The sequence below is a fragment of the Macaca nemestrina genome, chromosome 2 (assembly GCF_043159975.1).
Source record: "Macaca nemestrina isolate mMacNem1 chromosome 2, mMacNem.hap1, whole genome shotgun sequence".
In the NCBI taxonomy this organism is placed as follows: domain Eukaryota; kingdom Metazoa; phylum Chordata; class Mammalia; order Primates; family Cercopithecidae; genus Macaca; species Macaca nemestrina.
The window spans coordinates 119,081,910-119,107,069 of record NC_092126.1 but is presented as its reverse complement, the minus strand read 5'-3'; the positions used below and the strand labels follow the sequence as shown (position 1 = coordinate 119,107,069).

The 25,160-nt window shown below is 46.4% G+C and overlaps 1 protein-coding gene and 1 long non-coding RNA gene across 17 annotated transcripts in view; both read left to right on the top strand.

Annotated features, from left to right (window-relative positions):
* LOC105482397 (ELKS/RAB6-interacting/CAST family member 2) overlaps positions 1-25,160 on the top strand; it is a 981,466-nt gene that overhangs the window by 919,053 nt on the left and 37,253 nt on the right. The window lies entirely within an intron of this gene.
* Positions 552-13,934, top strand: LOC105480589 (uncharacterized). 2 transcript variants are annotated; one of them, XR_011620099.1, is made up of 4 exons: positions 552-5,885; positions 6,406-9,164; positions 13,127-13,265; positions 13,540-13,934. It is a non-coding gene; the product is annotated as an uncharacterized lncRNA (long non-coding RNA). The 2 variants fall into 2 exon arrangements; XR_011620098.1 differs by having other exon boundaries at positions 13,127-13,934.

The following is a 25,160-nucleotide window of genomic DNA, read 5'->3' as shown; positions in this document are numbered from 1 at the left end:
TTGAAATGAAAATCAAATCAAGCTCTCCCTTAAAACCCTCCAGTGGAATCTTGTTTTATTTGGATGCAATCCAAATGACTTATGAGGACTTCTAAGTCCCATAAGGTACCTATTCACCTTTCTAACCTTGCCTTATTTCACTTTCCCTTTGCTTAACTGGCCTCCTGTCTGTTCCCCAACATGCTGGCCTCAGGGCCTTTGCACAGGCCTATTGCTCTGCCTGGAGTGCTCACCTCCAGATTGGCAATGATGGTTCAAGCAGTTTCTGCAACTCACAACTCTTCTCACCACTCCATCATTGATTGTTTGCCATCATATAAACCTGGCTAGTTGCTTTCATGGCAATAAACCATAGGGAAGGATCTTGTTTACATATTTGTATATTGCCTGCCCTCCCCTCCATATGCAAGTGCTATGAGAATATGCTCTTCTCTTATTTCCCTCTGGATTTCTAGCACTTGGAATATGGTCTGATATATATATATATATATATATATATATATACACACACACACACACACACACATTTTAAAAATGAATTCTTGGCCAGGCACAGTGGCTTACGCCTGTAATCTCAACACTTTGGGAGGCTGAGGCAGGCAGATCACTTGATGTCAGGAGTTCGAAACTAGCCTGGCCAGCATGGTGAAACCTTATCTCTACTAAAAATACAAAACAATTAGCCGGGCATGGTGACATACACCTGTAATCCTAGCTGCTCGGGAGGCTAAGGTGAGAGGATTGCTTGAACCCAGGAGGCAGAGGTTGCAGTGAATCAAGATTGCACCATTGTACTCCAGCCTGAGTAACAGAGCAACGCTCTGTTGCACGGTGGCTCACGCCTGTAATCCCAGCACTTTGGGAGACTGAGGCGAATGGATCACTCGAGGTCAAGGTCAGGAGTTTAACCTGGCCAACATGATGAAACCTTGTTTCTACAAAAAACAAAACTTAAACAGGGGTGGTGGCACAGACCTGTAATCTCAGCTACTCGGGAGGCTGAGGTAGGAGAATCCCTTAAAACCAGGAGGCGGAGGTTGCAGTGAGTGGAGATTGCACCATTGTACTCCAACCTGTCCACCCTGGGCAACAGAGCGAGACTACATCATAAATAAATAAATAAATAAATAAATAAATAAATAAATAAATAGAATTACCAGAATAGTAACAGCAAGCATTCGTTGAATAATTACTTTGCACCAGGCCTGATACATGCAGGCTATTTGCCTACTTTGTTCCTTGCACATCAAACAGTACCTGGCACATAGTACGTGTGTAAAAACATTTTTCATGGTGAATGAATGAACAGATTTAATTCTTCATGTACCTATGCAATCGCAGATAGGACATTATGGGTTTGCTCAAAGTCAAAGTAAGTGGTAAAATCAGGATTTGAATCCACGCTGTCAGGACTGAGCAGATGCTCTTGATACACCACAGGAAGTTCAATGAGTGGACATCATAGAGTGAAAGTCAAGCTACTCCATCCAGAGCCAGAGCACTCAGTGGCCAGGCCTTTTCCCCCAAGCTGAGAGATCACTCTGCCTCCTTGCTGGATGCAACAATTTCATTTGAGATATAAGGAAGAAGAAATTTGGAATTTGAGAGAAGTATAGTTTTGGATTTGAAACTTAGCAGCAAAAGACTTTTGACTCGCCCTGATTTCAGTGGCTGTTGAATGTGCCTGTGCAGACAGAGTATTTACATCCATCTCAGTGCAGCCTGCAGTTCAGAGTCTGAAATCAAATGATTATTTCTGAAAGTATTTTATTTTAAAAGCCTTTGAGTGACAAATGATTTAGCAAGTTTTCAACACGATGTTTCATGTGGTTTTGGTTGCCAAAGAGTGACTTACGGCCAAGCCTGGGCACTCCAACCCAAGTGAGTCTACATGGGTCTAGGCAGTCACATCGTTTTTATGATGTTTAATAAAGTTTAGCAATTTTTTTTTTTTCTGAGTGGTTTATGATAGTCCTGATGGCAGCATCTCAGCAGGCTGGGAAGGAATACCATGCTGATATATTAGAGGGAAATGCAGAGGTGGAACGTGGATTCACTGACCCCTCTAGACCAGTGCACGGCAAAGGGCAGAAAGGGCACAGTCTGCCTGTGGCCTGGGCCTCTCTCCTCTCTTCCCGGCAGGCTTCCAGTACCTGTTGGCCACTGTGTTCTTAACTCAGAGGTGGGTTAAAGCTTTTTTGAATACAGCTATCTGGTTATTATTATGAAATACCTATTTCATTCAATATCCATTTGTTTCTAATATTTATGTTGGATATTTTATATACATCACTTATTCATTCCTTAAACAACTATTTTAGTTAGAATTAGGTTTGGCTTCGCATGACAGAAATTCTAAAATAATTGTGAAACTTCTTTTTTTCTTATATGATATAAATCTGGTGGGAGGCAGTCCATGTCTGGGTCATGGGTGTCACGATGTCATCAGGGTCCCAGGTACCTTTAACCTGCTGCTCTTCCATCCTAGAGAAAGGGGTCAGCAAACTATGGCCTGCAGCCCACCGCCTGAGTTTATAAGTGAAGTGTTATTGGAACACAGCCACACTCGTTCGTTTACATAGTATGCATGGTTGCTTTCGTATTCCAGCAGCAAAGTTGAGTACTGCCACGGAGAACATATGGCCAGCAAAGCCAGAAATCCTTACTGTCTGACCCTTTATGGAAAACATTTGCTGATCCCTGTCCTAGGACATGGATTCTGCCTTCTAAATCAAAATGGTTGCTCACAAGCTCCAGCCTTAGTGGCTGTATTTTGGCCACAGGAATGGGGATGGGTCAAAGAAGGAGGGTCTTTCTATGGACACTTCTTAGAAACTATTTGCAGTCCCTCTGCTTATATTTCATCAGTCAGAATTTAGACAAATGGCTCTACAGAGCTGTGACGGAGCCTGGGAAATGTAGTCATTATTCTAATAGCCGTGTGTCCATCTGAAAGTAACAAACTCTATAACAAAGAAGAACAGTGTACCGTAAGTGGAGTGGACAGCTGGCAGTGGCTCTGTCACAATAATACTGCAACGTGAGTATTATTCCCATATTACAGTCAGGGAAGCTCAATCTCAAGCATTTAAACAACTTATGATAAACCACACCTCAGTTTCACAACTGGTTAACATATGGGTGGAAAAAGGCCGCTTAGAATTCGGGGACTAGAGGGCATCAGGGAAGCATGAATATTTTGCAATCTCCTTTTAATAATTTTCCATGGTATGAAATACTCTAACTAGACTTCCAAGTTTATATCCCCCAAGCTTTTTCATTTCCCCTAGACTTTGTTTACCTTCCTCTCTAGCAGAATGGTGTCTTCCTGGTTCCAAATAACAACAGATCTCTCCATCTTCAAAACATCAGGCAGACATCCACCCCATTGCTCAGCAGGGAGATCCTATAGGATGAGATCTGTATCATCCTGATCTTGGAGTCACCAGACACTGTGCCTTAGAACAGAATAGATGCTTAGCAAACCATTACCGAACTGAACACAAATTAGATTGCGAATTCCTTTGAAGTAAGAACCGTGTCATCCTCCTCCTTTATCCAACTTCTCTTATGGTCTTGATCACGCTGCAAATATTGTGGGTAACTGTATCAGTGAAAATTAGTTCAGTTCCAAGTGGCAGAAGCCCAGCTCAAAACTGAACAAAGCTGAAAAGAATATTTATTGGCTAATGTTACTGAGGAGCCCAGGCAGGAGTGGCTCTGTTGGCAGGCACAGTTGGTTCTCAGATCTCTCTGCCTCTGTCTCTGTCTCTGTCTATCTCTCTGTCTCTCCATCTCTCCCACCGCTATTGCATTCATCTCTCTTCTCTGCTTCTCTCTGCATGTTGTACTCATTCCCTTCTTCTACAGGAAGCTCCCTTTGTATGGCTGGGGGAAAGGTAGAAATTTCTCCACATTCCATGACCCTTTCTGCTTAGGATTCTGAAGGGATCCTCTGTCACTGTCTCTGTCTGTCTCCCTCAGTGTTCTCTTATCAGATCTCATGGAAGACTCAGATGGAGCACTTACCCAACCTTGAACCCATCACTGTGACCAGGGGTTGAGTAATCAGATTGGCTAAGTCCCAGTCAGTAGCCCATCCTGGGGCTGGGAAGAAGTAAGTTAGCTCCTCCATGCTCGTGACAAAGTGAAGAGGGTCCAGGTACCAGATATACAAGAGCAATTGATTATTGCAGATATAGTCCTTGAAGTTAAAAAAAAAAGGCGGGGGGAAGACACTCAGGATGCATTCTCACCAATTCTTCAGCAAAATTCTCCCAGAGGAGCAGAATTCTTATGGCCACGCAGAGGGAAACAGTCCACCTCACTGCTAAGAAATGATTATTATTTCTTTTTAAACACTAATGAAGGTTTTAGAAGCTCAGCCTTCCAAACAAACAGCACCTTCATCCTCTTCATATGTGTACAGTCTCTCTGGTATCTGGAGTTGATATTCAGGCCTTTTCCTTGTACATCAGTTACTGTTTATTTGGGATTCATGTGTTTCTTTGACCTTCTGTGCAAGGTTGATGGATGGGTTTTTAAGCATCTTTAAATGAATTACAATATATGCCAAGCTTATATTTTTGTAATATTTCTGCCAAACTGGACTACAGTGGATGGCTTATTTCCACATTCCTTTGGAATGTGCATGTTCATAAAATTTTACGCCTGTCAGTTGGCAATTTGCCAACATTCATTTGCTATCATATCATGATCATTTTTTTAAAACAACAACAAAAAAATTTAAACACAGGTATTAGCATGGACAGAAATGTCTTCCAATAGCATCTCATTCTGGATGTCTTAGCTGGAGAAAGATGAGCTCCATAAAGGACAGTGCAGCTGGAAAGAAATGAAAAAAAAGGGGGGAGGATGGGAGCACAATTGGGCTGGCTGAGCTTGGTGTTCTTTGGTGTTGCACAAACTCTCAGGCCACCAACCTGGGAGGCTGTTTTCTTTGCAAGCAGAGTATGCAAAACACTTGGACTTTTCTTATATGGCATCCCAGACTCAATCAAGCTGTACTTACTTCTTCTATTAGCTGAGATACTCAGTTTCAAGTGACAAACACTCAACTCAAATTAGCTTAATTAAAAAAGAAGGCAGTGGGCCAGGCACAGTGGCTCATGCCTGTAATCCTAGCACTTTCGGAGGCCTAGGCAGGTGGATCACCTGAGGTCAGGAGTTCAAGACCAGCCTGGCCAACGTGGAGAAACCCCACGTTTCTGGAGAAATTAGTCAGGCGTGGTGGCGGGCACCTGTAATCCCAGCTACTCGGGAGGCTGAGGCAGGAGAATCGCTTGAACCCAGGGAAGTGGAGGTTGCAGTGAGCAGGGATCACACCATTGCACTCCAGCCTGGGAAACAAGAGTGAAACTCCATCTCAAAAAGGAAAAAGAAGGCAGCAGGAGAATTTTTCAGCTTAAAGAACTAGAAAATCCAAGGGCCTGTTGCCTTGAGGTATAGCTCAATCCAGCAGCCCAGGTGATGCTATCAAGATGCTGTTTTTTCTTCATCACTTGGCTTTCCACTCCTTTAGGTGAGATTCATTCTTAAACTGGCTTTCACACTGAGGTGGCAGGATGGCTTCTGTCAACTCCAGGCTAGCATTCTACAATTCCAGAAAGAGATGGCCACTTTTCTGGTGGTTCCAGTGAAAATTCAGCACAGACTCTCATTGGGCTGGCTTAGGTTCTGTGCCCATTCATGACCTAACAATACGGCATGGCCAAGGGGATGCTGCATTTTCATTGACCAGGTCTGCTCACATGCTCCCACTCAGATGGGTCATGGACTGAGAGTAGACCTCGGATAGTTTCCCAGAGGAAACTGGGAGTGCTATTATTAGAAGAAGGGAGGATGGATACAGTGCAAGAAAAAAGGCAAGTAGCCCACCATGCCAACCCTTCTGAACAGGGCAGTGGGGAAAATAGATACACAAAATGCCACATTCATTCCCCATCAAAATTAGGGGCAGAGAATTTAGGGATGAGGATTCTAGAAGGACCTTACAAATTGTGAAGACCGGTGATGTGCAAGCATGTTCTAGCTTTCAGTTTCAAATTAAGTTCTGACGAATGCCCGTGAATGCCTTTGAGTGAAATGAAGCTAGAGGACTTGGATCCCAGTTTGCCAAGCCCTCTTAACCACCCTCTGACCCACAGAAATGCACTCACAGCCTTTAGGGGGCTTCTGTGGGCTTTCAAAAGTAGATATGAAAACCTCTGAGCTTGTCCAAAGCCATAATGGACACATGGAAAAAATGAAAAACCAGGGAAGTAAAGAAATTTGTCTAAGGTCATATAGTTTGTCATCTTCCACGGTGATAGAAATTCCAAGATATCTGATTTCTAGCCCAAAGTTTTTCTTCTTGCTCTTAATTTTTTTTTTTTTTTTTTTAAGAAAAGCAGCAGTAGTTTGGTGATCTTTCTACTATGACTATGCTGACATCATCTAAAGCTTCTGCCTGAACTGGTAAAGCCATGTTTGCCTTTGGCTATTGATATATTGATGAGCCAGCCTTTCAGGTTTCCCAAGCCATGAAGAGGAGGTGTGGCGGGCCCTCCCTGACAAGCCCCGAGTCTTGTTGGGAGAAGAGGTTCCGTGTACTCACTAAAGGAATATTAGGGGCTTACTGGGCCAACAATCTGCCAAGAGAGTGACCTAAATACTCTGCTACCACAATGGGTTTCTGATCATTTCATTGCCCTTTGATCAGATTTCTAACCTAGGTTGGTAAGATATTTGGTTAAATGATAGATTTTTTTCATTCTTCACTGATATGTATCCAGTTACCTCTTGTTGTATAACAAATGCCCCCAAAACTTTGTGGCTTAAACAACCATTTTCTTACATATCAGAATTCTGTGGGTCAGGAATTCCATCAGCACTAAGCTGGGAAGTTTGTCTCCATGTGGACATGGAGTGTGGTCCCTCAGCGATACTCAGCTGGTGGCTGTCCTCGGCTGGAGCATCCAAGATGGCTGTAGTCACATGCCAAGGGCCTTGGTGGGGTCAGCTGCAGGCTGGGCACTGCTGGGCCTCTCTTCTCCATGTACTCTCAAAGCCTCTCCTGTGGTTTCTCTCTGGGTGGTACAGTTTCTTACATGGCAGCTTAGGACTCCAGGAGACCAAGGTGCACAGGACAGACCCCTATAACAATTCTCAGGCTTGAAATGTCAATAGCACTGCAGTTGAGAAACCTTGCTCCAACCTGACATTCTAAGATCATTTCTTGAGCAAGAAATAGCCTTATACTAAGGGCAGAGGTCAGCAAAATGTGACCTGTGAGCCAATGTCAGCCCACTGCCTGTTTTTTTAAGTAAAGTTGTATTGGAACACAGCCACACCTGTTCACTGACCTATGGCTGCTCTTGAGATATAGTGGTAGAGCTGAGTAGTCAAGGTCTGCAGGGTTCTTCACCGCCATGCTTTCCTCTGGCCCAAGAAGCAAGGGGCTGCTGAAGGTTTGCCTGGAGCTAAGAAGGGCCTGGTACTGCACTACTCCAGAGAAGCACCTTGTCTCTGGGCTAAAGTTCCTTCAGCAGCACATCCAAGATAACGGCTCCTTGCTCCCACCTTGCTCCAAGGGTAGGGATGGATGAGATAATGTCTGAGCAGCCCCTGTGGGCTCCTTCAAGATAGCATGGCCATCCGTACGCTGTGGGGTGGCGCTCTGTTTCCCCAGAAACTGATGATTCAGCATGAAATATGGTCTTGCCTGGGGAGAAGCTGAAACAGGCCAAAGCCCGAGGTCAAGCCCTTGCTAGAAAGGAAGGATTAAAAATAAATTAATCTCTCTTGTTCTCTCTTTGTTCACATCTCCAGTGGAGAGAGGCCAAAGGCAAGGAGGACATTGATGGATAGACTGAGGGTGTTGTCCTCTGAGGCCGCTCCATGGGGAGTTTTGCAGGGATCTAGGTTGCATCCCTGACAGTCTAGCCCTGCACAGTGCCCAGGCCCCATCCATTGGGGACTTCCAGCCTTACTTCATGGGCCAGGTCTCTTGGGGACACATGTGTTGTCTGATGTCACTAATTTGATTTGTAGCATGCTGGAAACCAACAACTTAGCTGCTAAACAGATAGCTATTGAGACCTAAAATGAGGTAAAGAGGTAGGAACCCTTGTGAGTTCTGGATTTTATAGGCACCTGGAGCTATGGCTTCCTTCCCACCCTAGAAGGGTGTGGGCCTTAGGTGTATGCACACACTACTCTTCATCACTTTGGGTGCTTTCTTCTCAGAACTACACTCCACGGATGCTTCCTGAAATCAGAACCTCTGAGATGGAGAACCATTGCTTTCTTGGAAGGAGAAAAAATGTGGAAAAACTTTCAGAAGGCTGAGGAGTCAGGGAGAAAGGCATCTCTGTGGTTCAGGCCCATAGAGAGATGCTGGACTGGTTTAAGGGAGCATGAAAAAGGGAAGACTGGTTAAAAGGTCATGCCCTGCTCCAGGGAAAACCAATACCCAGTTGGAGCCACATGCCTTGGTAAATCCCAAGGTGAGGGCTCCAGCATCTGCGTCTCCTGCTCTCTCAGCCTACCCATCTGCATCTCCAGACCTTGCTGCAGGACTAACATGTTTTGCAAAGTGAAATACTAATGCCTCCTTGCAAACTGTGCCCACTTTTGGTCATTTGCATCTGAGCCCTCCTTCCTGGAGGATCACAGAATAATGATGGATCAAAAGTTTGACACGGAAACCACTGTTTACCCCTAGATCTATAACATAGTCTATACTTGGGAGATCTAGCTTGGATCTCAGAGGATAATTTGACCTATTATGAGGCACATATTAAAAACATACCCCAAAGATGTAAACTCTCAGAAAACAGCATTGCAGCAAAGCATAGTATTATTTAAAATCCGGGCCAAAGGTCACACTCACAGAAACCTCTCTGTAACTGCTAGGGATACTAGAAAACGAATTATAGTCATTCAATGCACATCAGACAAACTTCTGTTAACTTCAGAGCATTGCATCTGGTTGGCTGGCCACGTTTACTCCAGCCTCATGTCCATTTTTCAGGAAATGAATTGCTAAAGAGGAATTCAGTGGCTGGAGCATCTTCTGGAACCTGTTTTCTTCATCTTTGAAACCACAGATGTTTGCAACTTTTGAGATCTTGCTCCTTGGTTATTTAGAGTGACATTTTGAGGTCAGAGTTTCTGTAAATATAAGAATATTTGGGACCTTATTTTCCCCCTTCTGGATTCTTTTATTCATACCTGCATTTCTGAAATATTTTTAAGCCATCTATTGTGTGCCAGGCAGGGTACTAAGTGCTAGAGGTGGGCAAAACCAGACATTGTTCTACCTATTAATAGTAGGGCATTTAGTCAATTGGCAAAGACAGATGTTAATCAAAGAATCACATGAATGCATTAACTTGCAACTGTGACTAAGCAAAGAGGCAGGACGAGTTGCTCTGAAATCATATGATGATAGCTCATATTCATTCAGTGTTATCTGCCAACACTGTTACCCCTATCAAGCCCCTCCGTTAATTAGCCAGTATTACAGATAAGCAAACAGAGGCACAGATAGGTCATAAAACTAGTAAGCGCTGGAGCCAGAATTCAAACTCAGGCATTCTGACTCTGGAATCTTTGTCTTTAACTCCTGTACTGGGAGGCCTTGAGCCCTACGGGACCATGAGCAAAGGCTTCTATGATGAAGTGGCACCTGAGTTGTGATTTGAAAGATAAGTGGGAGTTGCTTAGGTAAAAAGGTGGTGTTCCAGACAGAGAGAACCGCATGTGCAAAGGTCCTGTGGCTGGAAGCCATAGGGAATGCAGAAAGCAGAGGGGGCCATGGAGTGAGAAGAGGTTGGCAGGGATCAGACCATGTAAGGTTTTGACTGGAGTGCTCCTCCCAATCTTTTCCCAGATGGATTTTTGCCCATGTGGCATGGCTTTATGCTAGAAGCAGCCTTTGGAGAGTGCTAACTGAGCTGTTTACCTTTTAGTGGTAGTAGATCTCACATGGCAACTACTTAATACATAAAGGATTCCCCAAGGGGTGACCAGGAGAAGCAAAAGCTAGAATCTTTTGCAGGCTGATATCTGTTGTGGAAACCCCTCCCCTCAGCAACCCAGGATGGCAGGACTTCAGCCAGAATGGCTGCAGGAGAGAGACAAAGACATTAGAGGTTCCCTGAAAGGAAGAGAGGGCCCTGGCCAGGACCCTACAGCATTCCCGATGTCTGCCCTTTGTTTCCCCTGGTGCTTGTCTGTCAACACGATGTCTGCCATTCTAGAACATGTCTCTCTCACCTTTGCTCACACTGTCCCCTCCACTGGGGGGGCCATCTGCCACTTTCCACCCCAAATTCTGCTTGTCAAATTCCAGCTCTCTTCAAAGCAGTGCTACAAGCCATCTCCATGAATCCTTTTCCTGGCCTTTAGCCAGAAGAAGGGTCTCACTCCTTGTGTGTCAGCAGAACTTTTTATTCCCTGCTCACAGCATTTGTCATATTTTTTCTTTATATTACAGTCACTCAAACTCATGTCTCATCTCTCCTAAAAGATTGTAAACTCTAGGTCTATGTGTGTGTCTGGTATCCCATAGTGAACAGAGCACAGTGCCAGGCGTATAGTAGACGTGCAGTAAATAATTGTTTGATCTTACTCATAGCCTTTGCCTCTTCTCTATCCCCTATTCAGCTCTTCCCTTTTTCAACTCTTTCATTTGCAAGTGAAAGAAAAACCAGCTCAAAATCACTTAAGCAAATGAAAGGATTTACTGGCTTGTGGAATTAGAAGATTGAGACCCACCTTCATGCATGGTGGCTCCCAGGGGCCCAGATGATGTGGTCAGGAGCTATTTGTCTCCACCCTGAGCCTCTCCTCTCCTGCGTGTGTTGGTTACTTCCTCAGGCGCCGCTGGTAGCAAATGGCTGCCAGCCATCATCCTTCCAGATTCAGATCCACAGGCAAAGAGCAGGTGCCTTTTCTGCAGTAGTTCAGCAAAACTCTCAGCTCATCTCACTGGATTCGATTGAGTCACTGCGGGCCAGAGAGTGTGATGCTGTGATTGGCCAAGTTGAGTCATATGCTCTATGTCTGGAGCTTACCGGGGTGGTGGGAGCTTCTGGACAGAAAGTGGAGGAGGTGGGAACTTGGTCTGTCTTCCTGGAAGTAAGGTGAATGGAGGCTGTGGAGCAAAACCCCGTGCCTAGCAGGCAGTAATGTGACTCCATGTGGGGCACTGAGAGGCTGTAGCTCTTTGCTTTTGAAAGGCTGCTGTTGACATCGTTAGAGTGGAAATATCCACGCAGTGAGAGAAAGGGTACGCGGGCCTAGATTTTAGGTCCTAAACTTCTTCCCCAAAGACTAGCAAAGGAAATCCCCTGATTTTTAAAGCTGGATGAAGAGTTAGGAAATGCAGTCACGTGAGTCCCGGAGGCTTTTTCCCTGCTGTGTCCTTCTCGGCCAAAATGAAATGTCTGTCTCCAAGGGAGGACTTCCATCCTCTGATTAAGGGGGCAGAGCTTCCTCCTGTCCTGGGAGTTTCCACAGCCCAGTGTACTTTTCATTGTGATGGTCTCTGGGTGCTGTGAGCTCAGTCATGGGGCTTTGGGGATAGGCATTTAAGGTTCCTCAAGTCCCTGGGTGCAGTCACTTTGGAATTATTGAATGGGCTGCTCTTTCCTGCTGAAATCTTGCCTCAGTGACTCATTTTCTGAGTGAGCAGCGCAGGATTTCAGCAACTCCACAGGTACAGAGGGCACTGGAAAAGCTACCTGGAGACACTCTAGAGCTGACTACAGGTTGCTGATTAATCTGCTTCTCTGCCTGGCCCATCAGCTTCATGAAGGCAGGGGCCTTGCAGGTTCACTCACCATCACACTAAAGGCTTCATCTCACTATTGTCACAATGATTTGTCTTTTTTTTTTTTTTTTTTTTTTTTTGAGATGGAGTCTCGCTGTGTCGCCCGGGCTGGAGTGCAGTAGCCAGATCTCAGCTCACTGCAAGCTCCGCCTCCTGGGTTTACGCCATTCTCCTGTCTCAGCCTCCCGAGTAGCGGGGACTACAGGCGCCCGCCACCTCGCCCGGCTAGTTTTTTGTATTTTTAGTAGAGACGGGGTTTCACCGTATTAGCCAGGATGGTCTCGATCTCCTGACCTCGTGATCCGCCCATCTCGGCCTCCCTAAGTGCTGGGATTACAGGCTTGAGCCACCGCGCCCGGCCTGTCTTTTATTTTTGAGACGGAGTCTCACTCTGTCGCCCAGGCTGGAGTGCAGTACTGGGATCTCAGCTCACTGCAAACTCCGCCTCCCGGGTTCAGGCCATTCTCCTGCCTCAGCCTCCCGAGTAGCTGGGACTACAGGCGCCCGCCACTACGCCTGGCTAATTGTTTTGTATTTTTAGTAGAGATGGGATTTCATCATGTTAGCCAGGATGGTCTCGATCTCCTGACCTCGTGATCCACCCACCTTGGCCTCCCAAAGTTCTGGGATTACAGGCGTGAGCCACTGCACCCAGCCACTGTCACAATGATTCTTGAAGAACCCAAGACAGAAAGTTTAACTATTTTGCCCACATCACCCCAGTGGTAAGAGGTTGATCCAACCAAATTGTGTGACTCTACAACTTCTGCTTTTAACCATTTTGCTGGGCAGCCTAATTTATTTCTGAGACATCTGTGACCCTCCCCCTAACATGCAGGCAGCCCTGGTACCCATTTCTCTTTCTGGAAGACACTCCGGGCATTTACTCTGGTGTCATTTGAGAGTTGGCCATGATGAGGAGATGCTGTTTCCTCACCCAGGTCTTGCTCAGGACTTAGGTTCACTTGCAGGCCTGTTGCCTTTCTCAGTTTAGAGCTCAGATGTGCTCAAGCTGGGGCTGATAGGGTTTCTCCACCGGTCAAGACAACGAAAATGCATTTCTGGCATGGTTTGAATTAAACGAGAATTGCCCGTTTTTCATAAACATTTACAGTAGTTGTGGATGCAGAGTTGAAAGGTTTAGGGTTTTGGTGTTTAATTAGAAACAAATGCCCTTTATGGTCCCTTTAGCAAGGGCAGCATGTCTCAGATTATTAGGATTATTCCTCTTATTTGTGCCTGCATTTTGATTTTGTTTCCACTGCTCTCGGTGCTGACTTCTCCAAGGTGGCTGGGCGTGGTGCTGGGAAATGGGATCCTCAGAATCGCTGGTGAAGTTTCTGTCTGAGAGCCAGGGCTCTGGGCCGGCTTTGGGCCCCACCTCACAGGCAGCGCAAGGCCCCCTCCTTCCTTTCCAGAGGCTGGGGTAAGCGGAAAGCTTAGCGGGCAGAGCAGCTGCATCCTCTCTTGGGGCCTGGGAAGAGAGATATTTGCCAGCCTTGAGAACCCAGGTGCTCTGAGATGAGGCTGACGGTGCCCCTAGGCTGAGCCCTAACTCTTGGTTTAAAACAAGGGCAGCCTGCAGCACGGGGAAGGGGGGAGGGGGTGGGGGACGCATGCATGGGAACCCAGCCCCCTGGGAAGCAGCAGAGAGGACTCTGAACCATGCAGTTTGCAAATGTCTTTGTTTTGTCATTAAGGAAGGTTTTGAAGCTGTTTCTGCAGAAGAGGAAAAGACCATTCACAGCAGCCTGAGACCATCTACACCCCAGGAGAGGGTATCATCCATTTGGTGTCTCCTAAAAACAGGCCTGTGTCTCTTGTCAGACTTCCTAAGAGTCCAGCTTCAGCCTGGCTACTCACTCCTTCAGGTCCCCTCTGCACCTCTGTCTTGAAAGCAATAGACAAAATAGAAGGATGGAAAATGCCTGAAAGGCCTTCCTACTTGTTAAGGATGTCGTCAGCTCTGATAAAGCAGTATCTTTGAATATTTGGTGACAAAGAGGCCATCTTTGGCCTCAAAGAGGTTTTTTCATAAACCAAGAAGTTTACAGCCAGAAAAGTCTTTTAAAGCCATTTCAGTCTATAATTCTCACTTTACAGATGGAACAACTGAGGCCCAGAAAAGGGAAAGCGCTTGCTTCATGGATGGTAAGATAGTCCAGGTTGTCTGCACCCTAGAACACCGCATTTTACCTCAGTATGTGCAATGAGTTATGCAGAGATTTGTATTCTTTCCTCTCAGATGTATTTAGATACTTCATAAAAGACATTCAGTTTTCCCTAGTTAAGCCTAGGCAGGATTACATTATTTCCTCCATAAAACAGTTCTGAAGGCACTATTCCATAATTCACTTGGAAAATTTGGAAATTTTAGTAAAATTTAAAGAAGAAACTAAAAGTCACTCATATTCCCATGTCCTAAAGTCAATTCTATTACTATTAACATAGTCATTGTTTCCAATTGGCTTTTTTTACTTAGAAAATTAGACTTTGAATGATGCCGATGCTTGGCTGTGAGGTTTAAGCCTCAGTGCTGCCATTTCTTAATTGTGAGCCCGGGCCAGTTCCTTAACCCCACGATACCTCCATGTTCTCATGGGGCTCTTGTGAAGGTTAAATAAAATTATTAATGTGGGGTGTTCAGCATAGTGCCGGTGCATTTTAATAACTTGCTATTGTTATCATCATAAGAAAAATAGAAAAATCTGGACCTGACATAGTGGCTCTCGCCTGTAATCCCAGTACTTTGGGAGGCCGAGGCGGGTGGATCACAGGATCGGAAGTTCAAGACCAGCATGGCTGATATGGTGAAACCCCGTCTGTACTAAAAATACAAAAGTTAGCTGGGCATGGTGGTGTGTGCCTGTAGTAGTCCCAGCTACTCAGGAGGCTGAGGCAGGAGAATCGCTTGAACCTGGGAGGTGGAGGTTAAAGTGAGCCGAGATTGTGCCACTGCACTTACCCTGGGTGATAGAGCAAGACTGCGTCTCAAAAAAATAAATAAATAAAATAAAAATCTGGAAGCCCCACATAATAACAACACAGAAATTATTAAGTTAGAAGAACAAAACAAAATGAGAGTAATGTAGAAGAATGATTACCAATTACTCAACAACTCAAGAAAAGAACTAATTCGGTTGGTTGGTTTTTAACCCTAGTTCCTTAAATCTATTTGGACAATTTTTAAAAATATATGTATATATTTTTAAGGAGGAGATTATTAGAAAGTAACAGAAAATGAGTCCCTATATCTTCTCCCTAGAGGAGAACTCCATTTAAATGTTCTTAAACCAACAGAAATTATATGAATGCTAATATGAAATTGTAAGAGGCCGGGCGCGGTGGCTCAAGCCTGTAATCCCAGCACTTTGGGAGGCCGAGACGGGCGGATCCCTAGGTCAGGAGATCGAGACCATCCCAACATGCGCTAACATGGTGAAACCCCGTCTCCACTAAAAAATACAAAAAACTAGCCGGGCGAGGTGGCGGGCGCCTGTAGTCCCAGCTACTCGGGAGGCTAAGGCAGGAGAATGGCGTGAACCCGGGAGGCGGAGCTTGCCGTGAGCTGAGATCCGGCCACTGCACTCCATCCAGCCTGGGTGACAGAGCGAGACTCCGTCTCAAAAAAAAAAAAAAAAAAAAAAAAAAAAAAGAAATTGTAAGATATATATGCCAACAGGGCATTTTCAGGGGTTTCTTTCTTTTCTCCTTTTTTTTTTTTCCTTTTTTCCAAATTCTCTGGATGGGGTTAGTTACACCCGGCTGTTTTAATAGAACAAAGTCATATAATGAACTTTTTCACATAAAGTGCATTTTTTCCATGATTCACTCACTGTACCTTGTTTATGCAGCTTGTAAATATGGTAGATTAAATAGGTTTCTTTCTTTGGTGTGCAAAAGTCCAGACGCCTCAAAGCCAGGGAGGAAGAATGAGGGGGAGGAAGAAGGGAAGAAAGAAGGAGGAGAAAGCAATAAATGGATGGGGAACAGGCGGGTACAACATGAAAATAAAAGCAATGTACGGCCATGGAAAAATGGAGAGAGCTTTACTGGAGTGGAAAGTGCAAGTCCTGTTCCCTGCCCCCACCCCCACCCCTGGCCAAGGTCAAGTTCTAAACAGACGTGGCTGGGGCATAGAGGAAACTTCTTTCTGAGACTTTGGAAATTGTCTCACAAATCGGACCTCAGCTTTTGGGGCTGCTGATTGGGCCCGCACTCTCTGGCACTCTGAGAGGCCAGGTTTCTCAGAGCTGAGGACCGAGCTAGCTCTTGGAGGTACAGGGTTCTATGGGCATGCCTTGCAGTTGGATAGCTTGACTTATAAAGTAGGTTGGGATAGACCGATATAGAGCCTGGGGTATGTTTCAAAACACTTCACCAACAAAAAAAAGAAAAGAAAAAAGGGGGCCAGCTGGAGCAAATGTAGCAACTTCATTGATAATGGATGAATCTGAGTGATGGGTATATAGAAGTTGTGATGTTTAATTTTATGTGTCAACTTGGCTGGGATACAGTGCCCAGATAGTTGGTCAAACGTTATTCTGGACGTTTCTGTGAAGGTATTTTTTTTTTTTGGATGAGTTTAGCATTTAAATTGGAGGACTTTGAGTAAAGCTGATTACCCTCCACAATGTGCTGGACTTCATCCAATCAGTTGAGGCCTTCACTGAACAGAGACTAGGGAGGAACCCTGCCAGTGGACTGCCTTTGAATCTAAATGCTTCCCTGGGTCTTTAGCCTGCCAGCCTACCCCATCAGATTTTGGACTTACCTCCAAATATGTGAGCCAATTTCTCTCTTTTTTTTTTTTTTTTTGAGACAGAGTCTCACTCTGTCTCCAAGGCTGGAGTGCAGTGGCACTGTGTTAGCTCACTGCAACCTCTGTCTTCTGGGTTCAAGCAATTCTCCTTCCTCAGCCTCCCAAGTAGCTGGGATTATAGGTGCCCACCACCACGCCTGGCTAGTTTTTATATTTTTAGTAGAGACAAAGTTTTACCATGTTGGCCAGGCTGGTCTCGAACTCCTGACCTCAGGTGATCCACCTGCCTCTGCCTCCCAAAGTGCTGGGATTACAGGTGTGAGCCACCATGCCCAGCTGCCAATTTCTTAAAATAAATCTCTCTCTCTCTGTATATATCTGTATCTATATCTATATATAGATATGTGTGTGTGTATATATATATGTGTGTGTATGTATGTGTGTGTGTATATCTATATATACACACATATTCTATTGGTTCTGTTTCTCTGGAGAACCATGACTAACATAGAGGCTCATCATGTTATTTCTTAAATTATATCTGTTTGAAAATTTGGGCCGGGCTGTTAAAATAAGAATGATCTGGCCAGGCGTGGCGGCTCACGCCTGTAATCCCAGCACTTTGGGAGGCCGAGGTGGGTAGATCACAAGGTCAGGAGATCGAGACCATCCTGACTAACACAGTGAAACCCTGCCTCTACTAAAAATACAAAAAATTAGCCGGGCGTGGTGGCGGGTGCCTGTAGTCCCAGCTACTTGGGAGGCTGAGGCAGGAGAATGGTGTGAACCCAGGAGGCGAAGCTTGCAGTAAGCCCAGATCTGTAGTCAAATCTTCCCCCATCTCTTACTAGCTGTGTGACCTGGGGCAAGCCACTGACCTTCTCAGACTCTCAGTCTTCTCTCCATCACCTGCAACAAGGAACTATTCATAATGTCCATCGTTATGAATCCATATTATGAATAACAGTTCATAATATCTCATTGGGTTTGGAGATAATTATATGAGATCGATGTTACCTAATTCACGTATTTATTTATGCATTGATTCAACAAATAGTTACTGCACATCATCCCTGGTGCTGGAGTTGTGACATTGAATACAAAGGGCTGATTGCCCTGCCCTCAAGCAGCTTACATTTCAGTGAAAGAGATGGAACTAAGTGAGATAATCACACTCCCAAACATACAATCATAAATGGGAATAAGGGCTTTAAAGGAAAGGACCATGATTTTATGAGAGATGAATATGACCAAGAATGGAGGCTTCAGGAAGGGCTTCCTGGAGACAGTGACACTTGAGCTGAGGGGAAACAGGTGGTGCAAAGGCCTTGAAGAGGGAGAGAAGGAGGTGAGTATTACAGCAAGAAGGTTCAGGAGACAGGCAGGGAGCATGAGCCCAGGGAAGGTTGCAAAGGGCAAAGGTGCACAGGACCAGGCTAGGCCAGGTGGGAAGTCCTGTCAAAGAGTACGGTCCAGACAATGTGCAGTAAGAAGCCACAGAGAAGTGTCCTATTAACATAGCATTTCCTCTCTCTCTCTCTCTCTCTCTCTCTCTCTCTCCCTCTCTCATGTGTGTGTGTGTGTGTGTGTGTGTGTGTGTGTATGTGTCTGTGAGAGAGAGAGAGAGAGAGAGAGAGAGAGAGAGAGAGAGAGAGAGAGAGAAAGTGGTGGTGGTGACCAGGAGCAGCTGCTGTTGCTGTTCTTACCATCCTCACTACCAAAACCATGTACTAGGATGCTTCAGCTGCCGCAGAGCTCGCTGAGGACAGGGCCCTGTGCTTTAAGCCTATATTTAGAAAGTGTATCTTTTGCAAGCAGGCAGCCACCCAGAGAGGACTGCCAGCAGACAGCAGTCTAGGCCACAGGGCTTCCATCTCATGCCACATACTTTCTCTGGCACCTTGACCCAATCATTCTTAGCTGTGAGCCTCAGTTTCCTCATCTGGAATAGAATAATACCTGATAGAACAGCCTTGCAGAGCAGCTGTGAGTTTATTGATATCAGAGCCCATGAATGTGGAAAGGCTTTGAAAATGTACAAAAGCACAGGGAAAAAAAAAAAAAAAAAAAAGGTAAGGCGGCATTTGCTCCGCATCTGGTTTCCATATTGTCTCAGGCATTTTGTGTTGGGAGAGCTGCCTGGGAGACGGCTGCTTAGTTCCAGGTTTAGGCCTCAGGGTCCCCAGTGGTGAAGAGAAGAATTTTTGGATAATGAGAATAACCAGGACATGGTACTCTACCCTTCATAGAGGCCTTTTGCAAGAGAGGCCTCATTTCATTCTCACAGGCTACTGGTGGAACCACAGGACAGGTATTGCAAACACCCTTTCATAGACAGATCAGATGCTCAAGATGATAGGTTCTTTGAGAAGGTGGTGAATCCAGGACTCTAACTCCTGTCTTATGTAGCCAAATTCAGTTCTCTGTTTAATACACACTCTTTTTCTATAACAAGTATGGATCATGGAGTTTTAAAACTGGAGTTACTTTAGAGATCAACAGACGCATTTTGTTTGACCTGCATAGCACAGTAGTCTTACATGTCTGATTTTGTTGCCAAGATGTAGGAATTTGGTAGTTCACATAAAAGTCTAAGTTTGGGGTTTCTCTTTTGAGAAATGGAGGAGGCCACTGGAGATCTCCATTTCTGAAAAACAACATTGGCTGGAGGGAGAGGTGGTGACTGTGTCTTTAGCTGACCCAGGAACTCTCTAATTTGCCACCATTCCTTCTACTCCCACGAAGCCTGCCTGGTACCCAAGTAAACAGTGCACATTTGGGACCCGTCATCTAAGCCATCCATGTTATAAAAGTAGAAAAACTGAGTTCCAAAGAAGCCAAGTGGCCCATCGAAGGACACCCAGCTTTTGATTGTCAGAACTGGAGTAGACAGAGAATTTGGATGCCTTCTCTCCAGCCCAGCCCTTGGCCACGCTCAGTTCCTTGCTGACACACGTATGTCAGGCTCACAAGAAAGGTGTCTATGTGGCTGGGGGTTTTTCCTGCCCTTGTTTTCTAGCCCAGATGATAGGGACTTAAGTGATAGCAAGTGCGGCACATGGGGCAATGAATGGGCAGATTGAGAGTAACTGTGTAGACACATTTAGAGGGGAAAAGGCCATGTCTCATTTGCAAAAAACCCAGATGAAGCCACACTATTTACATCTCCTGTAACAACTGACTAAATAGTCAATTAGTAGAGTAATTCCAAAATGATTTATTAAAATTTAATCTGAAAGGAGAAAAATGACTATCTCTGGGAGACGAACACTAGGTCCTTTTCAAACAACTGCTATGGAGGGCATTGCCCATGTGGCATGTTTTGAGAGTACTAGATCTCACCCACAGGCATTCACATCAGCTGGTAACCCCTGGAATGTGGGGGCCACAGGTCACTTCAGCCTGGTATTCAACACATGCATCTAAAATCCTTGTGATTTTTATTTGGAGGAGGCGTCCTGCTGTCTGTGAAACTGGCCACCAGCTGCTTCCCCAGCCCCTATTGTGGACCAACCGGATCCTCATTAGGCATCTTCCACCCCGGGCTAGACCTGACAGCCTGAAGAAGGCCCCCTGGCCCTGTCTCATGGGGGTCCTCTGGAGCAGAAGGAGGTCTGGATGGGGACCCAGGAAAACTGCTTGTGTCCCCAGCTGTGCTCCAACTAGTCCAGCTCTGCTGTCTGCTGCTTCCCTTCTTTGGACCTCAAGTGTTTGTTGAGGGGCTTATAAAACACCTTCAGCAGCAAAATTCTTTCATTTGACAATTCCTTCAGAGAGGATGAGGAACCCGAGCTTCATTCCCTATATTTGCAGCACTGAGGGTTCCTGAGCCCCCACCTCTCCTCCTCCCTAATAGAAACTGCACTAGCTTTTTATTTCTCCCCTGGTCTCTCAGACTTCCTGGGGACTGAGCAAAGCTCTCCTATGGCTGGGGGTTTTGTGTGCTACCCCACGGAGGAAGCGTTCATCTTCATTATTCTAAAGAGGAGCTGCCGGAGCAACAATGAGACATTTTATGAGAAAGAAGACCTTAAACTGGTTTTCATTAAATGTGGCTTGATGGAGGCGCACCGGAAACGTCCATTGGAGCAATGGCAGCCTTTCAAAGCCCCCCTGCAGAAACGATAAGCTATAAAAACAAATGGCCCAGCAACAGAACAAAAAACAAGGCTCCGGGAACATTTGCTGGGCTGCAAACATGGCCCGCTGGGCCCTACCCCGCCTCCCAGAGGCTGAACCATCCAGACCTGGCCGATCTAGAGGATGAAAGGAGCCAGGGGTGCTTCCTCACCCCAGGAGATTCAGTGGTGGTGGGCAGGGTTGGGGCAAGTCGAGGACATTCCTGGGCGTCAGCAGAGCGCCAAGACAGCAGCTCACATGCACCATGTGCCAGGCACTGTAAGAAGCCATTTACACGCATCCCCTGCTGTCTTGCTAACGCCCCTACAGAGACATGCTATTACCATTCTCATTTTGCAGCCAGCAAAGGAAAGAAAGGGAGGCTCAGAGATGTTGAGAAGTTGTCCCAAAGTCCCAGGGCTGAGTGGGAAAAATGGGACGTAAACTCTGTTCCAAAGAAAGTGCCCCAAACCACCTGCGACTCCGCCTCCTATGAGGAAATGGTTATGGACTTGAACTGAGCTTCAGACCTCGGGAGAGAGAGCCTTGGCAATAAATCATCGAGCCCAAACTCCTCGTTTCCCACATAAGTTGTAAGTGGCTGGGTTAGGGGTGGGGAGGAGACAGCTCTCAGGTACCAGAGACGCCTGGGATTGCACACATCTTCCTTCCTCACTCCTTACTGGCTGTCTGTGCATAGACAGTTCCCTACCCTCACTGAGCCTCAGTTTTCTCATCCATGAAATGGGAGGAGCCTCAACACCTAGTTTTGATTAGTGTCACTATGATGGTGAAATAAGATTCATTCAACACACATTATTGGGCAGCTTCTAGTGCCTGGCACTGTGCTTGGCCTTGGCGATGTAGCAGTGAACGAAACAGACCAAAATCCCTGCCCTTACAGGACCTAGATTCTAATGTGGAGATGGACAGTGAATATGATAGAAAAGGAAACGAGGCTGCATGTCAGAAAATGATGTCAGTCACTTGAAGAAAAATGAATCCCAGAGAAGGGGTGGGGCTGCAACATGGAACAGAGTTAATAGGGTGCTTAGGGAGGGTCTCACTGGGAAATGATTTAAAACAAAGTCTTGCCAGGGCTGAGGGCACAGTGCTCCTGGAGAAGGGCATAGGAAAGGCAAAGGCCTGGAAGTGGAAGCCAGCCTAGTCTGTGAAGGACCAGCAGGGAGGCTGGACAGAATGAAGAGACCCAGGAAGTGCTGAGCAGAGCCCCTGCCTCCTGGGTAGCTGCTGTCACCGTTATTCTTCTTTTCATTGTATTAACCACAGAGCCAGATGTCCGGACTCTCCTCCCCAGTCTGAAGCTTTTCCTAGCTTATCCCTTACCGCATAGGTTGGGATGATGCTGTCTGGCTCCTGGCCACTGGGCCCTCACTTTCTGCTCTCCCTTCCATCCATGTATTCATTTCTCACAGCATTACCGAGAACCCTGTGTGTGCTCAGGGACCCTAAGAAAGGCACCAAAAACAGGGTGATGGGACCCAAGACCCCCAAATGGGACTCTCTAGCTCCCCTGCTCCTTGGGTTCCTTTAGCAGCAGAGGCTTCCGGCTGTCCAGCCCAGCCATGCTCTGAACCACACCCAAGAACTCAGGCTTCTCACAACCCTGGCAGGAGGACCCAGCCCAGTGGTTACCCCCTGGCACAGCAGCTATGAGCACAGCTGGCCATCCTCTCTTTGCCTCTTTTAGCTCTCCTCCTGTCCTGTTCTTTGCAGTGTTTGTGTACTCTGTCCGCTCCACATGACACACACAGAAACTCTTGCCTGGAGGACAGAGGTTTGATGAGTGCTTCTTGGAGTGTCACCAATGGAAGCAGATTATCCCTGGGAGTCTCACTGAAAGGATAAATTGTTCCTCAGTTACTGAGATGTTCAACTCTTTCCCATTTATGATGCCTGACACTCCTGTGACCCATCCATTCCACCTGATCCCATGCATTCCCACCTGATCCGATGCACAGCAGCCCACACCTTCCGCAGCTCTGCAGAAATGCAGTAGGACATCAGTGTTCACTGCGTGTCCTAGCGACTCACTGCTTCTCACCACTCCATTCTTCTGATCCCTCCCCAGTGGAGTAATGTAATTGGATTTGCCTCTTAGAAGGAGCTCTCTGGTTGCCATTTGGAGTTTGGAGTATGGATGGGGAGTATGTTGGCACAGGGAGTTCTATTAGCAAACTATGGCAAGAATCTAGGAGAGAGATGTGGCCATGGTAGAGTGAGGATGGAGAATGGGCACTGGTTTCCAGAGATATTCTAAAGAATAAAAGCATCACGGTTTGGTGATTGATGAGATGGGAGAGAAGTTTTTGGAGAAAGCACTTACGCAGCCAGAAAAATGATGACTGGCAATACAGATGAAGGTACAGTTCAATAGATGTGGAAAGTAGGGGCTATTTTGCATTACATGATGGAAACATCACAATGATAACCACAGAAGTAGACACCTTTAGCAAAGATTAACATGGATGTCAAATCTCTTGTCTAACATTGGTCACAAGACCCCTGGGCAAGGAATTTACACTTTGTGAGACGTAATTCTTCCTTTGTTGTTTGAGGATGTGATAAGGTAACAGCCCTAGCACAGTGTCTGGCACGTAATAGACAGCATCTATTGCTGTAATGATTTGTATGTTGTTGTGTGGAATGATAGTGACTGTTGTATTTTGTCCCTTCCCCCACCTTCCTTGGTAAGGGTCTCAGAAGGGGTTTCTTGACTTTAAGCTGTTTGATATTATGCTGAATTCTTCAAGGATTCCAAGGAGTATCCAGCAAGGTTCCAGCATTTGGCAAACAACTCACAATTCAGATTTATCCTAAGTGACTCTGGTCAGTAAGAGGAAAACAAATAATGCCCCAGGGGACAATTCCTAGAAGGACTGCCCCCTCACCTTCCCCCATTGATATGGGGTGGGGGAGGTGGAGAACTTCTTAGGTGGAGAAGGATTTGGCCTCTTCCCAGCTGGAAACAAAGGGTGGGTGTGATAGAGATGGGGATGGGAGGTAAGGAATGGGGGCCAAATGGCACATCAGTCACTAATAAAAGGCTGTTGTTGAGGCTAATAAACCCAGTAGCCCATCACTGGGCCACATGTGTGAGTGGGAGGACAGCCCTTTTCTGTCTGTCGAGCACTTGCCCAACCCAAGCAGCAGGGCCCTGGAGCTCAAGGAGGAGCATGACTCTAACTGGGAGGCCAAGACCTGAAGCTTGGAGGCCAAGACTTTACATGCTTGAAGAAGGGAATAGGGAGCGTCCCAGACAGACCCAGAGGTATCTAAAGGCCCACATCACTCATCCCCATCAGTAGCCTCTCCTGCCTGGGCAGCCCTGTTTAGTCCCACGCTGCCCTGCCCCAGCCATGGCTGATTGGATGAGGGCTGAGCACTGGGACCAACAGCAGCCACCTCATTACCTGGATGGCCTCCTGTGAATCAGCCTCCCTGAACGGACGAAATAGGCCAGGCAAGGTTCTTGTTCTTGAGAATCTGAATTGAGGATCGTGGGGAGGTGGAGTTGATTAGTGGTGAAAGGTAAGGCTTCGAGAGAGAGAGGGAGAGTGGCCAGGGCAGCCATGACATGCAAGCTGCAGTTCTGAGGAACCAGAGAAGAGGGACGTAGAGAGAAGCAAATGGCATGCAGAGACAGCGTGGCAGGAATGAGGAGATCCGTGGTGCCCCAGCTCCTGACACTCCTCCAGATCCTACGGACTGGGCGAATCCTTCCCCAGCCTAGCTCTCATTCTCTTGATTTAGCTTAAGTGCCTCCTTCATTCTTCTAACCAAGAGAGACTTACAGGGTGAAGCTGACCACACACCACGTCATCTGCGTGACCCACCTCTGTGGTCTTCTCCAAGGGAAGGGAAACTGGAGGGAGGCCAGCCTCCATCCCGCCCGAGGCCACCAGGCCTCGTTTGTGACCGCACTGGAGCCAGGCTGGGGAGAGCGCTGCAGTGACCTGGCCACTCACTCATCTTTATGAGGACATCCCCCACATGGGAGCCTTCCTTTTTCATCGGGATGTTTTTCTTGATGTCCGGCCGAAACATTTCCCTTTTTTATTTCTTCCTATTAGTCTAAGCTCTGGCCCTCGATGTTACTGGCTGATGTAACCCTGTCTCCCTGCAGCTCTCCCTCCAAGTGCAGATATTTGACTGCTTACGCGTGGACAGCTTTTGCTGCCGCCCCCCCTCCCAGACAGCTCCTCCATAGTCCCTGTTATTTCAGCCTTACTCCTCCACTCCCCCAGAGACGAGGTCTGATGAAGTTCAGGGATAGATGGAAGGACAGATTAAACACAGCGGGTGCAGGAAGGCAGGAAGGCAGGTCAGGAGAAGGGAGACTCATGGACTTGCAGTGAAACACCAGAGATATGGAGCCTTGAGCAGATATGGGACCTAGCAAATCATCCCAGTGGTCAC